Raw genomic sequence first — 25,434 nt, forward strand, 5'->3', positions numbered from 1 at the left:
AAGATTCAAACATCTATGCTGGAGTTACTTGTAATTCATATGACAAAAAGTGAAATTTGATCCCTGTCTTATTACACCATATACAAAATCAATTCCACATGAATACAAGACTTAAATGTAATAGGTATAATGTTTAAATATTTAAACACAGTTAGAGCCTATCATTTATCAAAGTAGAGACATATGCCTTAAAGAAAATATAAAAATCACTAACCCCTAAGATTTTAAATATTCAAAAACATTTAAATAAGAACTTCTATTTTCCAAAGTACTCAATTTAAGACATGCAGGAGATTTCTGGAGATTACAAGTGAAATGACATAAAACATACAAGACATACAAAAGACAGACAGGACACCACTCTGGCCAGAGGAACAACTGGGCAAACTAATTGCCGTTTATTATTAAAAAGCCCTCTTTAGGCAGAATTCCAGACTGTAAGAATAAGCCTTTTCAGTACAGTGCAGGTGCATACATGTTATCATATAGCAAAGGGGAGTGAAATCTGTGTCTATTGAAGAGTCTGCCCAAAGCCCTCATCTCCTTCTTATCTCAAGAAGGGTATACTCCCTCGTTTGCAAGGGACCATTAAACTCAAGGCTGTGTCCAGACTCTTTGGCAGAACGCCTCGTATGCAAGGACACTCAGCCTGAGCAGAGAGACCCATTTGCAGGCACATCTCTGCTACCCTATTAACCCTTCAAGACAAGCTACAAAGGCAAAAAATAATAATAATAATAATCACAACATATAATGAATATAGATCCATTATCCTTTTTATATAAACTTCCAAACTCATTCTATGAGGCCACCATCACCCTAATACCAAAACCTGACAAAGATGTCACAAAAAAGGAAAACTACAGGCCAATATCACTGATGAACATAGATGCAAAAATCCTCAACAAAATTCTAGCAATCAGAATCCAACAACACATTAAAAAGATCATACACCATGACCAAGTGGGCTTTATCCCAGGGATGCAAGGATTCTTCAATATCCGCAAATCAATCAATGTAATTCACCACATTAACAAATTGAAAAATAAAAACCATATGATTATCTCAATAGATGCAGAGAAAGCCTTTGACAAAATTCAACATCCATTTATGATAAAAACTCTCCGGAAAGCAGGAATAGAAGGAACATACCTCAACATAATAAAAGCAATATATGACAAACCCACAGCAAACATTATCCGCAATGGTGAAAAATTGAAAGCATTCCCCCTAAAGTCAGGAACAAGACAAGGGTGTCCACTTTCACCGCTACTATTCAACATAGTTCTGGAAGTTTTGGCCACAGCAATCAGAGCAGAAAAAGAAATAAAAGGAATCCAAATTGGAAAAGAAGAAGTAAAACTCTCACTGTTTGCAGATGACATGATCCTCTACATGGAAAACCCTAAAGACTCCACCAGAAAATTACTAGACCTAATCAATGAATATAGTAAAGTTGCAGGATATAAAATCAACACACAGAAATCCCTTGCATTCCTATACACGAATAATGAGAAAGTAGAAAAAGAAATTAAGGAAACAATTCCATTCACCATTGCAACGAAAAGAATAAAATACTTAGGAATATATCTACCTAAAGAAACTAAAGACCTATATATAGAAAACTATAAAACACTGATGAAAGAAATCAAAGAGGACACTAATAGATGGAGAAATATACCATGTTCATGGATCGGAAGAATCAATATAGTGAAAATGAGTATACTACCCAAAGCAATTTACAAATTCAATGCAATCCCTGTCAAGCTACCAGCCACATTTTTCACAGAACTAGAACAAATAATTTCAAGATTTGTATGGAAACACAAAAAACCTCGAATAGCCAAAGCAATCTTGAGAAAGAAGAATGGAACTGGAGGAATCAACTTGCCTGACTTCAGGCTCTACTACAAAGCCACAGTCATCAAGACAGTATGGTACTGGCACAAAGACAGACATATAGATCAATGGAACAAAATAGAAAGCCCAGAGATAAATCCACACACATATGGACACCTTATCTTTGACAAAGGAGGCAAGAATATACAATGGAGTAAAGACAATCTCTTTAACAAGTGGTGCTGGGAAAACTGGTCAACCACTTGTAAAAGAATGAAACTAGATCACTTTCTAACACCGTACACAAAAATAAACTCAAAATGGATTAAAGATCTAAATGTAAGATCAGAAACTATAAAACTCCTAGAGGAGAACATAGGCAAAACACTCTCAGACATAAATCACAGCAGGATCCTCTATGATCCACCTCCCAGAATTCTGGAAATAAAAGCAAAAATAAACAAATGGGATCTAATTAAAATTAAAAGCTTCTGTACAACAAAGGAAAATATAAGCAAGGTGAAAAGACAGCCTTCTGAATGGGAGAAAATAATAGCAAATGAAACAACTGACAAACAACTAATCTCAAAAATATACAAGCAACTTCTGCAGCTCAATTCCAGAAAAATAAACGACCCAATCAAAAAATGGGCCAAAGAACTAAATAGACATTTCTCCAAAGAAGACATACGGATGGCTAACAAACACATGAAAAGATGCTCAACATCACTCATTATTAGAGAAATGCAAATCAAAACCACAATGAGGTACCACTTCACACCAGTCAGAATGGCTGCGATCCAAAAATCTGCAAGCAATAAATGCTGGAGAGGGTGTGGAGAAAAGGGAACCCTCCTACACTGTTGGTGGGAATGCAAACTAGTACAGCCACTATGGAGAACAGTGTGGAGATTCCTTAAAAAATTGCAAATAGAACTACCTTATGACCCAGCAATCCCACTTCTGGGCATACACACGGAGGAAACCAGAATTGAAAGAGACACATGTACCCCAATGTTCATCGCAGCACTGTTTATAATAGCCAGGACATGGAAACAACCTAGATGTCCATCAGCAGATGAATGGATAAGAAAGCTGTGGTACATATACACAATGGAGTATTACTCAGCCGTTAAAAAGAATTCATTTGAATCAGTTCTGATGAGATGGATGAAACTGGAGCCAATTATACAGAGTGAAGTAAGCCAGAAAGAAAAACACCAATACAGTATACTAACACATATATATGGAATTTAGGAAGATGGCAATGACGACCCTGTATGCAAGACAGGAAAAAAGACACAGATGTGTATAATGGACTTTTGGACTCAGAGGGAGAGGGAGAGGGTGGGACGATTTGGGAGAATGGGAATTCTAACATGTATACTGTCATGTAAGAATTGAATCGCCAGTCCATGTCTGACGTAGGGTGCAGCTTGCTTGGGGCAGGTGCATGGGGATGACCCAGAGAGATGTTGTGGGGAGGGAGGTGGGAGGGGGGTTCATGTTTGGGAACGCATGTAAGAATTTAAGATTTTAAAATTTTTTTAAAAAAAAAAATAAATAAATAAAAATAAAATAAAATAAATTTATATTTTAAAATAAAATAAAAATAAAAATAAAAATAAAAGAACTTCAACTCAGTAAGACGCAGACAATCCAATAGGAAAGCGGGATAAAGTATTTCACAGAAGAGGAAATACAAAGGATCTATAAGCATATGGAGAAATATTCAACCCATTTAGGAAAGGAGGATATTACAAAAGAAATAAAATGTAACTCACCACTATATTACTTTGAAAGTCTAAGAGAAAAGTTTATACACTCTTGTGGCGAGATTGTAGAGCAAAAGGAATCTTTAACATTGTTTGTGACAGGGCCAATTGGTTCAATCATAGTTTTGCCTTAACTAGTAATGTTGGGAATAAGCCAGACCTGGAAATTTTACTCCTAGATATATGCTCTTAGAGAAATTTCCATACATGTGTATTCAGAAATATATATAAAAATCTTCAGAGCATCATTGGTCATAATAAGAAAATCTAGAAACAACCTAAGTATTCTACGATACATGTATGTATATAAAACATAGAAAAATCCAAATGAACTTTTGGCCAGGCCAATAAATTAACATATATGTGTGTGGGCTGCCCTGGTGGCTCAGATGGTAAAGAATCTGGCTGCAATGTAGGAGACCTGGGTTCAATCGCTGGGTCAGGAAGATCCCCTGGAGAAGGAATGGCTACCCACTCCAGTAATCTTGACTTGAGAATTCCACGGATAGAGGAGCCTGGTGGGCTATAGTTCATGGGGTTGCCATCTGCACAAACATTTGGCAATCCCAAAATATTATATATAATGTATATGATATATAATGTATATTTTATATATATATATATATACACACACATACAATGGAATACTATACAGGCAACGAAAATAAATTGCTACAGATAAACGAATCAAAATGGACAAACCACAAACATGTTATGTTGAATAAAAGAAGCAAATTGCAGGAAAGTACAAGTATTATAATAGTATTTATGTCAAATTTTAACACAGAAAAATTAAATACTATATTACTTAAGGAGATATGCATATATGGTTAATTTACACAGAAAAACAACTAAATCATTATTGTAAAGTTAAGGTAATTATTGCTTCTAACAGGGAAGAGGAAAAATTTGATCAGGAAGTTCACAGGAATATCAAATTTTTTCATATTGTTTTATATCTTAAGTTGGGTAGGAGGTATAGAGATATTTGCTATTAAATATTAAACTGGATATATTACATACAATTATATATATATATACACATATACATATATACACACACACACATTTATAGTAGCGATGAAAGTGGGTACCCTTGTCTTATTCCTGACCTTAGGGAAAATGCTTTCAATTTTTCACCATTGAGGATAATGTTTCCTGTAGGTTTGTCATATATAGCTTTTATTATGTCGAGGTATGTTCCTTCTATTCCTGCTTTCTGGAGAGTTTTTATCTTAAATGGATGTTGAATATTGTCAAAGGCCTTCTCTGCATCTATTGAGATAATCGTATGGTTTTTATTTTTCAATTTGTTAATGTGGTGTATTACATTGATTGATTTGCGGATATTGAAGAATCCTTGCATCCCTGGGATAAAGCCCACTTGGTGATGATGTACAATCTTTTTGATGTGTTGTTGGATTCTGATTGCTAGAATTTTGTAAAGGATTTTTGCATCTATGTTCATCAGTGATATTGGCCTGTAGTTTTCTTTTTTTGTGGCATCTTTGTCAGGTTTTGGTATTAGGGTGATGGTGGCCTCATAGAATGAGTTTGGAAGTTTACCTTCCTCTGCAATTTTCTGGAAGAGTTTGAGTAGGATAGGTGTTAGCTCTTCTCTAAAGTTTTGGTAGAATTCAGCAGTGAAGCCGTCTGGTCCTGGGCTTTTGTTTGCAGGAAGATTCCTGATTACAGTTTCAATCTCAGTGCCTATGATGGGTATGTTAAGATTTGCTATTTCTTCCTGGTTCAGTTTTGGAAAGTTGTACTTTTCTAAAAATTTGTTCATTTCTTCCACGTTGTCCCAAGCAAAAATAAACAAATGGGACCTAATTAAAATTAAAAGCTTCTGCACAACAAAAGAAACTATAAGCAAGGTGAAAAAAAAGCCTTCTGAATGGGAGAAAATAATAGCAAATGAAGCAACTGGCAGACAACTAATCTCAAAAATATACAAGCAACTCCTGCAGCTCAATTCCAGAAAAATAAATGACCCAATCAAAAAATGGGCCAAAGAACTAAACAGACATTTCTCCAAAGAAGACATACAGATGGCTAACAAACACATGAAAAGATGCTCAACATCACTCATTATCAGAGAAATGCAAGTCAAAACCACAATGAGGTACCATTTCACACCAGTCAGAATGGCTGCTACTCAAGTCTACAAGCAATAAGTGCTGGAGAGGGTGTGGAGAAAAGGGAACCCTCTTATACTGTTGGTGGGAATGCAGACCAGTATAGCCACTATGGAGAACAGTGTGGAGATTCCTTTAAAAACTGGAAATAAAACTGCCATACAACCCAGTAATCCCACTGCTGGGCATACACACCAAGGAAAACAGAACTGAAAGAGACACATGTACCCCAATGTTCATTGCAGCACTGTTTATAATAGCCAGGACATGGAAGCAACCTAGATGTCCATCAGCAGATGAATGGATAAGGAAGCTGTGGTACATATACACAACAGACTATTACTCAGCCATTAAAAAGAACACATTTGAATCAGTTCTAATGAGGTGGATGAAACTGGAGCCGATTATACAGAGTGAAGTAAGCCAGAAAGAAAAACACCAATACAGTATAATAATGCATATATATGGAATTTAGAAAGATGGTAATGATAACCCTGTATGAGAGACAGCAAAAGAGACACAGATGTATAGAACAGTCTTTTGGACTCTGTGGAAGAGGGTGAGGGTGGGATGATTTGGGAGAATGGCATTGAAACATGTATATTATATGTGAAATGAATTGCCAGTCCAGGTTCGATAAGTGATACAGGATGCTTGGGGCTGGTGCACTGGGATGATCCAGAGGGATGGGATGGGGAGGGAGGTGAGAGGGGGTTCAGGATGGGGAACACATGTACACTCGTGGCAGATTCATGTCAATGTATGGCAAAACCAATACAATATTGTGAAGTAATCAGCCTCCAATTAAAATAAATAAATTTGTTTTTAAAAAATTAAAATATATATATACATTTATAATTCTAAAATAATATTTAAAGACTGTGCCATTTGTTTTGAGTTATCCATATCTCTTCTATTCCTTCCTATTTAGGAACTACAAATCATAATGTGACATCTAAAAATAAAAATAGATACATTTTATATGACTTCTCAAATATATTGGCATTACGCATTTCCACTTATATTCAAGGGACACTATTTCATAAAGCATTTAAAATACATACTGCTTGAAATGTTACTGTACCTTGAGCTATATTGCATTATTAATGACAAAGTATGCCCTAATACAAGGAATCTTACATTTCCAATTCTAAAATCCTGTTCATTATACATGGTAATGCACCATATACTATTTTAACTTTAAAAAGCAGAATATATTTTGTTTTTGAAGTTAAATATGAGGATGATTTTTTGTAAAAATCATTTTATAATCACACATATCATAAGTTATATTTAACTAGCAACCTTGAATTTTTTCCATACGGCCTATACTTTTCTGTTTCCCTTGATCATAATCCTTGAAGAAACACAGCTTTCCTTTACCAGGTACTCACATAACCAAAGAACTATTTCAACAAATAGGATTTTAATGATAGTGGAGGATGCACTCATACCAATCAGGATTTAGATATTCATGCTGAGAAGGCAATGGCACCCGACTCCAGTACTCTTGCCTGGAAAATCCCATGGACGGAGGAGCCTGGTAGGCTGCAGTCCATTTTCACTTTCATGCATTGGAGAAGGAAATGGCAACCCACTGCAGTGTTCTTGCCTGGAGAATCCCAGGGACGAGGAGCCTGTTGGGCTGCTGTCTATGGGGTCGCACAGAGTCAGACACAACTGAAGTGACTTAGCAGCAGCAGCCTATATTCATGGAAATTATTATTGAAGCAAGACTTTTGTGTTTGTGTGCACATTTGTGTGTAAGTATGTCTATGTGTGTGTTTACTTTATATTAAACTATAAGGATCTAGATCAGAACTCAACGTTTTCTGTAAAAAGACAATAAATATTTCAGGCTTCATGGCCATGGAGTCTCTTTTATGAGTTAACTGCTGTTGTAGCACAAATCAAGCATAGAAAAGAGTAATTGACTGTACATGGCTGTCTTCTGACAAAACATTATTTACAAAATGAAACAATGGGTCAGATTTGACCTGTAGGTCATATTTTGCCCACTCTTATCTAGATAATTATCTAAACTTATCACTTTGCTGAAAACATAAAAATGTTACATGTGAATTGTGCATTGGCTGCTAAATAATTTCAATTAAGCTTTTTTGAGGTAGTTGAACCCCTCCCTCATTCCTTCTACTACAAAGATGCTGGCCTCTTTTATTCTCTAACAAAGCTAGTTCTTTCCTGATCCTGGCTGTCACTCCTTGACACTTACCTTTAATGGAAAACCTTTCCCCAACTTTTTACCTAATTAATTCTGAATACTCATTCTTAAAGTTTTTGTTTGAATGTTACCTAGTTAGAGAAGGCATCACAGCACTCATTCTGTTTTTCTGTGTGTATATATCAGTTACTTATTGTCTAATATGTTCTCCCTTACTAGATTTTAAGCACTGTGAGGGCAGGAGGCATACTTATTTTCTTAAACACTGTGTGTCAAGTACCTAGGATAATTCTTAGGAAAACTTAGACAATAAATATTTATGGAATTAAAAATAAACTCCTTTAGAATGATTTGTTCTAGAATTATAAATATATCATCAGTTTTCCACTTACAATCTCCCCCTACCTTGAATTCTTTATACAATAATGTATAAATTCCCTACAGTGGCAAAGAAAACCAATCTGACAATCTTCCAGCCTCATCTCTCACAACAATAGAGTCTCATTTCCCAGCCTTAACACCACATTCTACTTCAGTGTGCAAATGCTTATAGAACCTGGAGTTTTTACCCTCTTTATACCATAGGGTCAGCTTCCTTGGTGGCTCAGCAGTAAAGAATCTGCCTGCAATGCTGGAGACAAGGGTTCTACCCAGGAAAAACCCCTAGAGAAGGAAATAGCCACTCCCTCCAGTATTCTTATTTGCAAAATCCAACAGAGCCTAATGGCCTACAGTCCATGGGGTCGCAAGAATCAGACATGACTGAGCAACTCAACGACCACAATAAAGGATAAGGTCATCTCTCTACTTCCTCCAGCTCCCCCAATTTTTATCCTATTTCCCTAAAAAAAAACTTTAAAAATTCTGTCAAAACTCAATTCCAAGAAGAGTGTTCATACAGCTGACCAGCTCCCCAGACCCCTCTCCAGTTTCCCACTCTCTCCTACAGAATCTCTTTGGAAACCATTATGGGTTGTTTTTTACTGCTCTCACGTATCTGCTTTTCCACTCATTCAGACCATACTCTTAAGTTCTTCAAGGGTATGAGACTTTGATTCACTCATCTCTGTATCCCTAGTATTTGTCACGTATAAAAGAAAAATTGTCCTAAACCTCTTTTAAGGGAGATACAATTTCATGATAAACTTTAGCCAAATATAATTCCAATAAACACTTCTTATTAGGACTTGTTCTGGTAGATGAACTGTGTCCCCTGACTAGTGAATTTGGGAACTGGGTCCCCAGTCACCCCCAAACTCTAATCATCTTTCACTGGACATAATGTTATTTTTGCACTTAGCTTAAATATTACTTGGAGAAGGAAATGGCAACCCACTCCAGTACTCTTGCCTGGAAAATCCCATGGACAGAGGAGCCTGGTAAGCTACAGTCCATGGGATCGCCAAGAGGCAAACACGACTGAGCGACTTCACTTAAATATTACTGTGTAGTCATGTTATTTTCTTAGCAAAAGTTTCTACTAAGAATGAAACTTTGAACTGGCCAACTAGAGGCCTTTATCCCCAAAGCAAGACTGCAATGATGTGATTGCAACATGTATATTCATAATTAAATTTTCTGAAAAGTTCCTTAGTAGAAAATCTTGGTAGGGCCTCAATAAATATTTGTTGACCAAATGAATAACCTTCTCACAAGTAGAACTTTTCTGAAGTTATACATGTTCTCCCTCACCAAAGCCTAGGAAACACACACAAAACCATAAAAACATTCATTGTTAAACCTGCAAAGTCACATCCTGCAGTCTCTTTCAGGATGACAAAAGGCTCTTCTTCCTGAGAGACTGAAGTACTTATGCAAAAATGAGCCATGCTCAATAGCACATACCATACGAAAACCACTTGTGGACAAAACTGAAAAGTCCACTTAAACTCAGAAAGCACAGCAATTCCAATTCCTCTATTAAATTCCTCACCTTGTGAAATTATTATCGATATTTTAATTTCATAAGTCTGAAAGAGAGAGAAAAACCTAGCTACTTGAGCAGATGGCAGTCACAGACTGCATACCACAGTTAAGAATTAGTGTACAAGCGGCAGCAGCCTGATGCAGTATAAACAGTTCCTGAATACCAGTGCCACCTAAGTTTGCCTTAAAGGAACACCCGAGACCAGTTGAGGAAATAATAGTTCGGTCATATTCTGTGGTCATCTGAAAATCTGGCATGAGGGTTCCAGATAAGAGGGAACTGCTTGCTTCCTTTGCTTTCAAGTTTTGCCCATCTGTGCTGCCTGCGGTGTCACCAACTGTGTAACCATGTAGGGGCCCCCAAGGGTTGCCAAATGTTCCAGTATATACAACAATTGATATATCCAAGGAAGGGCATTCCATTGACACAGCACGGGCTCCCGTCAATACAGACAAGGTGTCCATAGGATACCCCTGAGCTAAACTGCAGCCTAAGTGAAGTACATTTTCCATATCACTTGAGTCACTGCTCTTCAGTCTTAGCCTTCCTTTCAAGGGTAAAACCTCTGCCCACACAACCTGTCTCCCTCCTCAATTAACATGCTTTTACAGAAAAAGATCTGAAATCAGGCCTTAGCAGAAATCTCAGCTATTGTGTCGTCTCCATCAGAAGTCACTGTTTTTAAGTCTTTTCTCTAATATGAAATGAAAGAAGGGAAAATTTCTCCATGAACACATGGTAGGATTATTTAATGAGTAATGAAGGAATTTATCTGATATTCTCAAAATATTATTCTATCTGCACTGGTCAGAGTAAATTCTAAATTTTATTCTAGAATTTATTATTTTTAAGATTGATGTTATAAAGGCTCTCAGATACCCCATTTTTCTTTAGGATAAGATTCACAAATTTCTTGAAATAGTTATATGATGAAAACTGGTGGTGGCGGGTGGCTGCAAAAGATCTGGAAGGCTTCGAATGTGCAGTGTCTCTTTCTGGGGCCCCAGTTTACTCGTCTACAAAATGGGAAGAAAAATACCCATCCTAATTATATCATAAGCTTGTGTTGTACTGCTCCAACAGAGAAAATTCATGGGAGTGGATACTGAAATTAATTAAACACTAAGTATGAATGAAATGCAATTACCAGAGTGTATAATTTTTTTTTTCTTAAGTGAAAATTCAAGTTTGAAATTCAACAGTCATGCCCCTGGCTCCCACGCTCATCTTTCTGTAATGCAAGGTTTTCTAAAAAATCCAACTGAATACCTTTCATTTTTCTTATTTTCAAGTAAGATCTATGCTTTGGGGCTAAGGTGCATTTTTCTTGCTGTGACCTTATGCCATTATGCGACTTCACAACACAGCAACACACCATTAAGAACATCTCAGGAAAGTCAGAGGCAGTAGCAGTCTTTTGGCCCTTAACAAAATTTCTGTATCTGTGTCACAGAAGTTGGTGACTAGAGGTCCTTCCCTCTGGCTATACCATTTTTAACCCTGTTAAAGATCCAAGCAAGTGAGGTGGGTTTGGATGACAGTAAAGGGGACAGGAAAAAAAAAAGTTGCTAAGGAAGTACATTCTCTGGAAACAGAAAAGAGATCTTGAGATTATAGGTTCAATAAATTGATAACCTTTAGATATGGCCTGGCATATAAGTTTGGGCCTACCCACTAAACATTTACAATGGGCCCAGTGTCCAAATGTAGAATTCCTGAAAAACAATTCTAACATAAAATTAGGGGGCCTTACAGAAAGGACCCTCACAGGGCATTCATTTCCTCCTCTTGCATAATATGATTTGGTATTTAATTTCCAAAATTTAAGAGGCATGTTAAGGGATGGGTTGGGAGGGATAATCTTAATCTATTACAAAACATGAATCCAACAGACCAGGTAATCATTTGCTAAAGCCTCTCTCTGTAGGAGATGCTATTCACAAAACTACCTAGGCTCTCTTATCCAAATATTCGCTCTGATAGACAGCATTATCATTGCTATTTAGCATATATATTGCTCTTCACAATCATATATTGCCTAATCTTAGCAACACATCCCCAGTGAGCATTATCATTTCTATTTGCAGATGAAAAGAATACAACATACAAAGGTTAAGTGACTTACCTATCATGAAACAACCATTCAGTGCTGAACAAGAAACAGAGCTAAGGACTGGACTATAAAACAACAGGCACTCCAGCTATTAAATTGTAAACAGAAGACTCACTTCTTGAACATATGAGAAAGAGCTTAAGTTCACGTTTTTAATGCCTTGTTTCTAAGGGAGAATTAAATCATTAAATCTTGGCTTATCCTTTCCACTTTTTCAAGGTATCTCCTTTTATCTCAGGCTGAGTAGAGCAGTAATTCTTTCAAATCTGCCACAGAATCATCTGCAGGTTTAGATCAGACCTGTTTCTAAAAGCAAAGTTTTTCTCCAGTCCCTGCAAAACCTACCACTCGTGCCCTTTCTGCGAGGCACAGTATTCTCCTTTCAGTCCTAAGTTGCTACTGAATAATACCATTCATATCAAATTGCTTCAGAATCCAAATTCCCTTATGTTTGAGGATCACCATGAATATACTTGCATGTATGTGTGTACCTGTTATCTGTTACTTGCAGGGAAAGGATAAGGAGAGAAGTCCTTTGTCTCTTATTTAACTCTCCCATGCTGCTACTGCTAAGTCGCTTCAGCCGTGTCCGACTCTGTGCGACCCCAGAGACGGCAGCCCACCAGGCTCCCCTATCCCTGGGATTCTTCAGGCAAGAACACTGGAGTGGGTTGCCATTTCTTAGAAAAGGCAGGAATTATACTTCTAATTCACATTAAATCCTTTTCTAGAAGGCATATTATGAATATTTAAAAATGAAAATTTCCATTTTCTATTCAAGTTATTCTGAGGACTTATTTTCATGCTTCCTTTTTAATAGTCCTTAAATAATGCCTAATAGATAGGTTCAAACTCATAACTACCATACCTGGTGGTTTTTGCCTGACTTGGTACGTTTTGGCAAACACAAATTTCTAGCTGTTTACTTTGTTTGAAAAAGTGATTCTTTGGAATCATGAGGTTAAAGGAAATTCACAGGGCATCTAGTCTATCTAAGTTGATTAAGGCAGGATACAGATGAATTTTATTACCTTTAGCTTATCACTGGGCTAGTACAAATTTTAATCTCATAAGAGTTATCCTCCAATCCCCTTAATAATTTCAGTGAAAGGAAATAGTTCTTTTAATAAGTCTAGACAGCATATAGGGTGATATATTTTGCAACATGCATTTGTGGTTTATACTTTTAAAATTCAGCCAACAGTTGTTGTAATATTTGACATTATCTTTCTAAATGGTTTCCACAAATATATGGCTTTGTGATTTTCCATCAAAAACCCCGGTCATGTTGGTGTATTTTTGGCAGGAAGCCTTATTCCAAATCTGAGACAACATATATATGCTTTTAAGAGATGCTGTTAGATGGGTAAGTATTATTTCCCATGAGAAATGGCTGTTTCAGTATCTGCCTATCTCTGAGTTTCTAATGCTACATTAGAAGAATAGATATTACTTTTTTTTTTTAACCAAGTGAGAGGATTCTGAATTTTCAATAGCAATGGAAAATGTACTATCCCTCTGATAATATCAAGGAAACAATTTTAGTTTGTATCTATTGGTGAATCCCAGAATCAAGAGGAGAGCAAAATAAATATTTTAGAACCAGCCATTAGTATAACAAGCCCACAATGTATACATCAAGGATGATCAAACTTCTCACGTAAAAGTAATCCAATATCTTTCTTCCTCAGCGTATCATACTTAGTAACAGATGATTTACCTGATTTCAACATTTCCATTGCATCTTGATGAGCCTTGGAGAAGTTTTGTGAAGAGATCTTTTCCCTTAATACACAAATGGAGATTGGCCAGAGGACAGAAATGATCTGTTAAATCTTACTGGCAATGCTTTCCCCACTCCTTAATTTCATAAAGGTCAATGACACTACTCTGAACAAAGGCCTATTAAAATTCTGAAGGATGGAGCCTGCCCATCACAAATACCAAGGTGGTGGGTGAGCAAGAGGAAAGAAGGAAAAAAAAAAAAAAATCCCACCACTTTGTACAAGGTTAGATCAGGCCTTGTGTACACAGAGCTATCTGAGGGGAGGATCAAGCTCTAAAGATTTTAATTTCAGCGAAGTCATACAGAGCTAATGGAGCCACTGGCGATCAATAGCTCCCACTCTCCTGTGAGAAAGAGAGATTTATTGAGCTCTCCCCACTGATTCTGCATCAAGTAGAGCCAGCAGTGTTGATCACGCACCCCCAGTTCCTGCAGTGTGAGAATGACTGATTCCATTCCTAGCAGCAGCTCAGCTTTCACAGCCAGCAGAGTTCTCTGATAATCTCTTAATATGTCCACTGTTATAATATCTTTATGATGTTCAGGCTGAGAGATAAGGGAAGCAATAAATCACTCAATTCTCTCCCTCTAAGTTCAGACCCAATTTCGGGAAAGACACAGGAAAAGGATAACAGCAATCAAAGTAGCAGTTTTATTGCTAGGAACCTAAACCTGTTGGTCTTACCCCTTCTCCAGTCCCTTGGACTCTGACCTACAATAACATTTGGTCAGCACCACACTCACCCAGCAAGGTGCCTCCTGCTCAAACCCAAAACTCGAACAATGGCTGTTAGACTCTCACTTCACCAATCAGACAAAGCTACGCTCTTTGAATAAAAGTAACAACAACAAAAAAAACTACCTCTTCTAATACTGGAAGTTCTCACATAGGATAGGGTTTTCCCAAACACTGCAATCAAACTGACATGCTTTGTCTTACTGGACATTTAGGAGACATCTATATTTGGCATTATTAATTTATCAAATGATGATCACTTACAGGCATTAGAGAAAATAGTAAGATTTGTTCCTGACTACTTCATTTCAGAGTGATTATCTTTGCTGGGAGCAGACACAACTGCTGTTTTATTCATTGCTTCCAAAATCAGGAATCCCTCTTGTCCTCCACAGAGAGAAGCATTACATGATGGCAGACATTCAAGTGGCAGGCACCGAGTGTTACGCACAGTTCAGAGGTAATGGGATAGGTTGTTGCTCTTTGCACATGAAGAAGTCAGCCTGGGTGTTTGCCACTCCCATTAAATCAGATAACAGTTTTCAAGAGTGAAGCTGGACTTTGACAGTCCCTAAGTTAAAACACTATTGCAACTAATGTCCACTAAGCCACCAGAGAAAGGCCATGGAAGAATCCATCAGCAACCAGATCATTCTCAGATACAAATATATTTGCACTGCATATCTCTATTCCTTCCCTTATGTATACACCCTTTCCCACTGCTTCTGAAGTTATATACTCAATGCTCTGTAATCAGCTCTATTAAAATCTTCACTTCCCAGGTGACTCAGTAGTAAAGAATATGCCTGCCAATGCAGGAGATGCAGGTTCTATCCTTGGGTTGGGAATATCCCCTGGAGAAGGAAATGGCAACCCACTCCAGGATTCTTGCCCGGAAAATCCCATGTATGGAGAAGCCTGGCAGGCTACAGTCCATAGCGTCGCAAAAGGGTCGACATAACTTGGTAACTAAAAAACAACAACAACAATTAAAATTTTATTCCTGATTTGTGCATCTAGAATGCTTAATTAACCTGACCTTACTATTAAAATAAAACCAGTGTGCCTATCTGTCTCAGAATCACAGATCTCTGAAACAAAGGATAAAAGCAAGTTTCTTAGGTTGCATTCAAAATGATTACTTTCATTTCTTTTTATCTTTTGCATTTATTAAAAGTGCAAGATCAAATTGATGTTTTAAAACATCAGAGAAAGATCAGATAGTCACCTTATGCTGTTCCAAGCAATTAAAAACATTAGATCAATGGGCTATCTATTCCTGAAACTAAATCTTCAGATCAAGGGCAAGTTCACTGAACAGAAGACTCATCACATCCCAGGTGTGACAGCCTACAAAGACCACATAATCAGGTCTTTTTTCTGTTTGTTTAATTTATACATAAATACATGAAACATAGACAGGAATTTGCTAGTAAAGCAGAAGATAAAGAACAGACTTAATTCCCAATCTTCTAAGAAAGTAGAGAGTTTAAATAAAAACTCATTATTTAATGGGTGACTGTACTGTGTTTAGACACTGAGCTAGGTACTATAATCCCTGTTTTGTAGATTTAGAAATTGAAATTCAAGTATGTTACATACCTATAATAATGGTAGTAAGTGATGGAGACAAGATTTAACTCCACATACTTTGATTTCAAAGGCCATGTTATACTGACCATTATACAAGGTTGACCATTATCAAGTTGCTGCATGGCTCATTAAGTCAGATTCTGTCTCTGTTTAAATTACTCCAAAAAAGGAGTAAGAAAGACACTCATATAAGTGGTATGGTGTTCCTGTTCAGGCGTTAAGTTGTGTCTCACTCTTTGTGACCCCATGGACAGCAGAATTAAAACATTTTTAACACAGAATTATGTATATTGAAATACATAGTAATATATGATTAAGCAAATAATTTACAGAAGCATTTTAATTTTCAAAAAAAGATACATTAATTCACTTAGTTTTCACTCAAGGTCAAGGAGAAAAAGTCTACAGATGAAAATTATCAGTTATTGAGGACCTACAATGTGCCAGGATCATAACAGTCATTATCTTATTTAATTCTTGTGTAACTTTATGCTACAATACATTATAATCCTTGTTTAACAAAAAAGAAAACAGACTCATAGTGATTAAATGACTTGACCAAAATTAACACAGTGAGGGGAATCAAAGGTATTCAGATCCAGTCTGTTAACTACATTGCTTAAGCTTTCTTCACTGTAACATAACAACATTTTTTTTAAGATAAAATTTGTATACAACATTATATAAGTTTCAGGTATACTCCAACATATAAATTCTTAATAATTAATAAGCATCAAATATGCAAAAATACACAAGCATGCATGTAGTTACTTATACAACACCATCTCTGGCTTAAAAGTTAAAAGAAAAAGTTTGTGGCAAACAGCCAGCTTAAAATTTGCTTACAATAAGTATTTCTTAAATATAATACTGAGAGTTAAGGCTTTTTACTAAACAGCATTTTAATGACACAAATGATATGCAAAACAATATAATACTTTTGCCATTTTTAAGAAAGTATATAAGACTTTCACCCTATTCATCCTATTTCAAAAATGGAAACAGCTCCCAATGCAACATAAGAAGATTAGACAACATATAATTAATTGTTAATAAGTGGCATAGACTTGCATTACCCAAAGAGTCATATCCACACATGCTGTGGTAATAAAAATGAAGCTAGTGGCACAAATGTAAGAGTTTTCATTTAAACTATGCTTTAATCTTATGATCAATTTTCTAATTATGGTCAGCTATATTAATTTTTTATAAAAGTATTTGTTCCCTTTTAAAAGCAATTTCTCCTTGATTAATAATTTTGGAATACAGTATTTACTAAATCTGAACATCTTCTGACCTAGCAATTCTATTCCAACAGAAACGTAGTCACATATGCACCACAAATAAACATAAGAATATATTCACTGCAGTAGTATTTACAATAGGCCTAAATTTTAAACTAACCAAGTGCCTATTAACAGTTAAATAAATAAATCCTGGTATATTCATAAAATGAGATATAATCCAGTAATGAAAATGACTATATCTCACAAATATTTAGAGAAACAAGGCAGACATAATACCTAAAAAAGGTTTTTGAGTAGTAATTTTAGTGGTATTGCTATTATTTTTATTCATTTCTTTAGCACTCCTGGGAAAATCCTTCCTTTCTTAAAAGTAGTATAATATTGTCCTCTTGGGACACTTCATTACACTCTCCTACAAGTAGGGATACTACTGTGTTAATGATTAATGAATTTATATCAGACATTGTCATTGTATAGAGTGAAAGACCAAGTCTGCATATACACCAGTATGGCCTCTTTAAAAAAAAAAATCCCATTAGACTCATAAGATAGGCAAAGAAGCCTCTCTCTTTCTCTACTATGTACTCCTTGCATTCCTTACATTAGAGAAAATCCAACATGCAAATGGAAATCACAAAAAATAAAACAATTAATCCAAAGTGGAAAGAAGATAACCATAAAGCAAGGTAAGAAAAGAAACACAATGACCACATCAGGAATATCAGAGGAGATAACATTACAAAAACTACTGCTACTGCTGCTGCTAAGTCCCTTCAGTCATGTCCGACTCTGTGCGACCCCATAGATGGCAGCCCACCAGGCTCCCCTGTCCCTGGGATTCTCCAGGCAAGAACACTGGAGTGGGTTGCCATTTCCTTCTCCAATGCAGGAAAGTGAAAAGTGAAAGTGAAGTTGCTCAGTCGTGTCCAACTCTTCGCGATCCCATGGACTGCAGCCTACCAGGCTCCTCCATCCATGGGATTTTCCAGGCGAGAGTGCTGGAGTGGGGTGCCATTGCCTTCTCTGACAAAACCTACAGATATTTAAAAGGATAATGAGGGAATGTTATCAATAAATTTATGCAATAACTCAAAAACATAGATCATGAATTAGATCCATCACTGAAAATCTTTTACAAAAAAGAGAAAAGAAAACATCAGGCACACATTGTTTCACAAATGAAACCAAACACTTAAAGAAATAATACAAATTCTATACCAATACAGAAATTAAAGAGGAGAAAATACACCCAAAATAATTTTATAAAACCAGGGAAAGCCTGACAAAACCTGACAAATATATTACAGGAAAATAAAATTAAAAATCAATACTCTGTACGCACCTAGACTTAATGATACTTAGTGAACAGCAAACTGAATGAGCAAAGTTCAACACCATTTCACCAAGTGGCATTTACCCAAGAATACAAGATTGATTTATCATTCAAAAAATTCAGTCAGAATAATTCTCCATAGCAACAGAATGAAGTACAAAACCTTGTGATTATGTTGTTCAGTCACTAAGTTGTGTCTGGCTCTGCAACCCCATGAACTGCAGCACGCTGGGCTTCCCTGTCCTGGAGAATTTGCTCAAACTCATGTTCACTGAGCCCATGATGGCTTCCCTCATGGCCCAAATGATAAACAATCTGCCTGCAGTGCAGGAGACTGAGTGCAGTCCCTGGGTTGGGAAGAGCCCCTGGGGAAGGGAGCAGCTTCCCATTCCAGTATTCTTGCCTGGAGAATTACATGGACAGAGGAGCCTGGTGGGCTACAGTGCATGGGGTTGCAGAGAGTCGAAAAGGACTGAGTGACAAACACTTTCACTTTCCCTATGATCATAATGGCAACCCACTCCAGTGTTCTTGCCTGGAGAATCCCAGGGATGGCGGAGCCTGGTGGGCTTCCGTCTATGGGGTCGCACAGAGTCGGACACGACTGAAGTGACTTAGCAGCAGCAGCATGATCATGTCAGTTCATAAAAAAGCATTTGACAAAATTTAACTCCTATTCACAATAAACCTCTCAGCATACCAGAAAGAGAAGAAAATTTCTACAAACTAGAAAAGGTTATTTATGAAAAATAGTAAAAGACTAGATAATTTAACACCTAAGACTGGGAACAAAACAAAAACCTACTCTCCTACTACCTGTATTCAATTATATTGGGAGTTCCTATGTTGTGCCTTAAGCAGGGAAATAAAGGAAAAAGCTTGGAGAGGAAGAAAAAACTACTATTGTACATAGAATATAGAAGAGTTTGCATAGAAAATCCTAAAAAATATACAAAATAATTATTAGAATTAAATGCGTTTATGAGGGTCACAGGATTCAAGACCAATACACAAAAAACAACTGTATTTCTAAATATATGACGGTAGCAAACTGGAAAATACTGACTTTTTAACATACCTCACTTACAAGTGTTAAACAGTTAAGTAATAAGTAGCTGGAAACATAAAACACGTAAAAGCTTAAAAATACACAAATGAAAAGACATCAACACTAAACAGTGTACATTACTGAAAGCAAATAAAAACCTAAATAAATGAAGAGATGTATCATGATTATAGTACAAGACTCCATATTATACATATTCCCCAATTTATCTATAGTTTGTAGCTTACCAGGCTCATCCATCCATGGGATTTTCCAGGCAAGAGTACTGGAGTGGGTTGCCATTTCCTTCTCCAATAGTTATATGACATCACAATTCAAATCAACAGCCATTTTGACAAATGGTCAAGTTGGTTCTAAATAGTATATGGAGAAACAAGAATCTACATTAGACCAAATAAACTTATTCAAAAACAAAGTTGGAAAATCCACTGATTAAAAAATATAGAATACAGAATATACATATAGAGAATAGAGTTACAGTAATCAAGATAATGTGTTGTTTTGTTGTTCTTTAGTCGCTCCGTCATGTCCAACTCTCTGTGACCCCATGGATTGTAGCCATGGGATTCTGTCCATGGGATTCTCCAAGCAAGAATACTGGAGTAGTTGCCATTTCCTTATTCAGGAAGATAATGTGTTGTTGATAAAAATGGACATAGAAGAGTGAAACAGAGTTCGGGGAAAATAACTTGCAAAAATATTGCACTAATTTTCACCTAATAATCTCAGGCTATCAAAATGAGAAAAAGTTTTGCTTTTTTACTGATACTAGAACAATGTAATGAATACATAGAAGAAAATTGAACCTTGACTCCAACCTCAGATCATATATAAATATTAACTCAAGGTGGATCTAAATACAAAAAGTAAAACTGTACATTTATAAATTTTCTAAAAGGAAACACAGAGGATGATTACTGTGACTTTGTTACAGGCAGGAACTTCTTAAGAAGATCTCATGCATGGGCGTGTGCTTGGTTGCTAAGTCATGTCTGACTCTCTGCAACCTCATGGACTGTAGCCCACCAGACTCCTCTGTCCATGTAATTCTCCAGGCAAGAATACTGGAGTGAGTACCCATTTCCTTCTCCAGGGGATCTTCCCGACCCAGGGATCAAAACTGCATCTCCTGCATTGGCAGGTGGCTTCTTTACCACTGAGCCACCAGGAAGTCCCCGCATATGCATAAATCTGACAGTTCCACTCCCAGGTATACTGCCCACAGAATTGACTCAAGATGTTCACCAAATATATGTACAAAGTTCTCAGAACATTATCTACAATATTCTAAACTAGAAACAATCCATATGCCCATTAACAATAGAAGAGGAAAATAAACTGTGGCTTATTTACATAAGAGTATTCAAAATATCAATGAGAATAAATAAGCTACAGGCATACCTCAAAGACACTGAAGATTTGGTTCCAGGCCACCGCAGTAAGCAAATAGTGCAATAAAGTGAGTCACACAAATTTTTTCCCAGTGCATATAAGTGATGTTGATATTATATTAAAGTCTAATAAATACATAATATCATTATGTCTAAAAAACAATGTAGATAATTAAAAATACTTTACTTACAAGCACACTAACCATCATGTAAGCCTTCAATGATTCATAGCAATAATATCCAAGATCACTGATCATAGATCTCCATAATAAATATAGTAATGAAAAACTTTAAAATATGATGAAAATCACCGAAATGTGATGCGGAGACTCAAAGTGAGCAAATACCATTGGAAAAATAGCACCAATAGACTTGGTCCATGCAAGTTTGTGACAAACTTTCAATTCATTAAAAAAATAAAAAGTACATCATAAGCAAAACGCAATAAAGCAAAGCACAGTAACATGAGGTATGCCTGTAGTATGAACAGATTATGAATGGATCTCATAATGTTGAGTGAAAAAAGACTAAAAAGGTCTAAGACTAGAGGTAAGATTTCATTTCAAAAATAGACAAAATTAATGCGTAGTGTTAGGAATCGAAAGTGGTTATCTTTTGAGATAAGTGACTAGGAAGGCCAAAAGAGTGCCTCCTGAAGTTGCAATACATCTTCATCTGGGTTTTTATTACCTAGACACATTTATTTGTGAAAATTCTTTGAGTTATACACTGCTGCTTTGAACTTTTTATGTATGCTACATGTCAACTCTAAAAGTTTATTTTTTAAAAAATCTATGGTAAACCGGAGAAACATTTCACACTTTGGTCATGAGATGTCATTCAAAACTGTCATGAAACAATGTAGCATGCATTTACAGGCCTAATGGTAAAAGTGATAGAAAAGATGTGTGATTTTTAAAATTCTATTTGCCATGTACTTCAGAAATAAGTTTATTTTCATTTGAGCATCTGGTTATTTCAGGTGCCCCTGGGGCAAGACCAAAATTTATAGTTCTGTGGTTATATAGGCCACTTGTTTATATAGAGAATTTTATGGCTTAGTTCCTCAGGCTTATGTCAGTATTGCTGCTGGAGTTTTCTCTGTTAATTACCCTCCGGGACTTCAGTGTGCACACAGATGTCAATTCAGATGGGCCAGCATGTATCTTTCTGGAAGCAATGGACTCTGAGTTTTAACCAGATGGTTGAGGCAAGTTCCCTTAAGACCAAGCTCATTCTAAACTTTGTCTATGGACTTAATTTGTGAAGAGGGTTCCATTTTCAGTGTCTAATCTGATTTACCCAGTCATTAGCTCTTTAAATTTCTTTCTTATAAAATAACATTTTTAAATTTCATGATAAGTTCCTAGATATAAAGGCAAATATTTTTAAGAATTTACTGTGTGCCAAGCAAGGTCTTAAACCTTCTATATATAATTAATTCATCTAATCACTACAACTAATTTATACAATAGGAACTATTAAAACCATCCTCGTTTAAAAGAAAGAAAATGAAGCACAGATAGATAAAAAGCTTGGCCAAGTGACATGGAAGGCGCAAGATTTAGTGCCAGGTAGGTAAGTTCCAGCATGAATCCATGGGCCTTAATGATGAGTACAAGTGACAGAAGGAAGGTGTGATTTTTAAAATCTTGTTTGCCATGTACTAAGGAGCCTTTGTTCTGTGCATCCAAGTCTTCCAACCATGAGAACTCCACACCATCATTTAAGCAAAATGGAAAACGACAGCATCTATATTCTTAACCATTCTTGAGGCAAGGATTAAATACTTGTAAATGTGTAGAATTCTCCACTCTCATTGCTGCAAATCTGTACTCCACCCTGGTCAACTTATTTATACCTACATAAGTCTCAGATTCTTTATAGATAGTGTGCCCAATAGCTACCTAAACAACAGCATCAGCACAAAAGTTACATGCATGTAAAGACCTGGTACAATAAAGAACGTAATAAATATGAACCACAATTACTCCGTTATTCTTATTTATGGTATTATTGTTCCTGGGAACTATTAATAAAACCTCTACGTTACGTACAAATGGGGCAGTTACAAAAAAAATTGGAGGGTGGAGCCCCTGCAAAATTTCCTCAAGCATTAAACATCATAAACACTATGGCTATGCGTCTCATTTTCAAGCTTACCCACTGCCAGGTCAACATCAGCCAAGAGAATTATAGAGCCTTTGGTTCTGTACATCCACGTCCTCCAACCATGAAAAGTCCGTACTATCTTGTGGCCATGTGTTAACAAAATGGAAAATCTCAGGAAACTTTTTCCAGAATTCACACTTTTCTTACTTTTGCCCTTTGGATTACTTTTCAATTTCATCAGAAATTAAAGCCAAAGGACTATTTTTTTGGTCACAACTTAAATTCCACCTTTTGCAGAAAAAAATAATTCAACATGTAAGTTTATGTGTAAACATGACATTCCAAATCATCTTCACATTAACATTTCCTTCACTGAAAAATAAACACAAATACATGGTACTTTTTCTTGGGAATAAAAGAGACTGTGGATTCACTTTTACTAGCTGTAAATGTGCTCTGGGGAAATTCCCCGCCAATTTTATGGATAATACAAACAGGTCTGTTAGTAACTCTGGTGTACTGTAGACAGAATGTAGAATTCATCTTGCAGGCTCAAGAGCCCGCTGCAATTCACATATGTGCACCAGCTATTAAAGGGCAGTGGCAATGTTACGGATGGTTAACACTTTCCTCTTTCTGCCTTTCCTTTCTTGTTATCTTAAATTTCTCTGAAAAGGAAAACAAGGCAAACAAATATATTTTCTTTTGAATACCTTCTTCAAATAGTTTCCATGAATGATGTCAAAAATGGTATCCTTCACTCCCCGTACAGGGCTGGGAGTCAAAGAAGCACCTCACCATTTTTGCCCTTGCGGTCATTATTAATACCAGCTGTAGGGAAAATGCAATAATCTGGAAAGTGTCGCAGGTCTACTTTAGGTACTTGTTTATTGTATCATCACAGCAACCTTACTAACTTACTGTCATTAAACATTTCAAGTAACCAAGACTCAGAAAAGATGTATGACTTCCTCAGATTACACAGCAGAAACTGGAAGATATGGGGTATGGACCTAGCACTGCTTGATTTCAAAGAAAAAGTGTTTGCTTTTCCTCACTGACAAACCTAAGTTCTTCAAAACTAAAGTTCAAGTGAGTGGCAATAATATTGTTTGCTTTAGAATACAGGGATCCAAATTGTGATCAATACAGCAAGAAATAAATTTCTGTCCTATCTCTTCTATTTGTCCCTGTCATGAGCTCGAACCCCAGTACAATTTTCCGTCTTCTTACTTATGTTCCATAAAGAAGGCTATCAGCCATGAGATGCCAGAGCAGTACTGTACAGAACCATGAGGCAGGGAATCCCTTTGCTCCATCCGTATCACACTTCACTATCAGAGGCTTTAATCCATGTTGTTACTCTATGCTTATCCCAGAGTCTGGATTTTACCAAGCTCCCCATGAAAACCTTCCCTCTAGAGGTTATATATCTACCTATTCTTTCCAAAAAGAATCCAGACCTACAAAAGAGGCTCATGAGTGCAGAGACTACCCTTCATTATGTCTTTGCCACTGACCTTAGATTCTCACTCTTTTTAGGTTCTCTCCCTGAGTTCCCTGTAACAGAAGAGACCATAACAATCAGCACAGTTAGTCCCTTTCTGGTTCAACCAAACAAGTCCAGTTGTGTTTTAGGCTCAGCAAGAATTTCTTCCACTCTATCCATGTTCCCAAAACTTAACATGATGTCTGATATATATGGGCTTACTAAGCCGATTTAAAACAATTTATCTGAAAACAAAATGAAACCATAAGTTGAGAGTTACTCTTGTAAAAAACATGTGGATGTGAAAGATAGGAAAGGTGCAAACAGGATGTCCACACTTTGGACACTTGGACATTATATCAGTAAGTTTAACTATGATGCCCTCAAACAAGACTGAGACTTCAGGAAAAAGATCATGTGTAAAGAGAAGTAAATGGTAGTGAGTTCATATTTGGAAATGTTCATTTTTGAGATGCCTGTGGGACATTCAGGGGAGGAAATCCAGCATACTTTGGAGCCTAGAATATAAATCAGATCTGGAGAAGTAAATTGGGAATCATTACCTCTCAAATACTATTAAAAGTCACATGTTGGAGAGAGAGGAAAAAGCGTTGAAATCAAGAGCAACAAAAGTAAAGCTAGGATCTAGATTTTTCAGTGTGCTTTCTACTAAACCTTCAGAGTAAAGAGTAAGTTGCTCAGTCGTG

This window comes from Capra hircus, chromosome 8 (assembly GCF_001704415.2).
Source record: "Capra hircus breed San Clemente chromosome 8, ASM170441v1, whole genome shotgun sequence".
Classification (NCBI taxonomy): Eukaryota; Metazoa; Chordata; class Mammalia; order Artiodactyla; family Bovidae; genus Capra; species Capra hircus.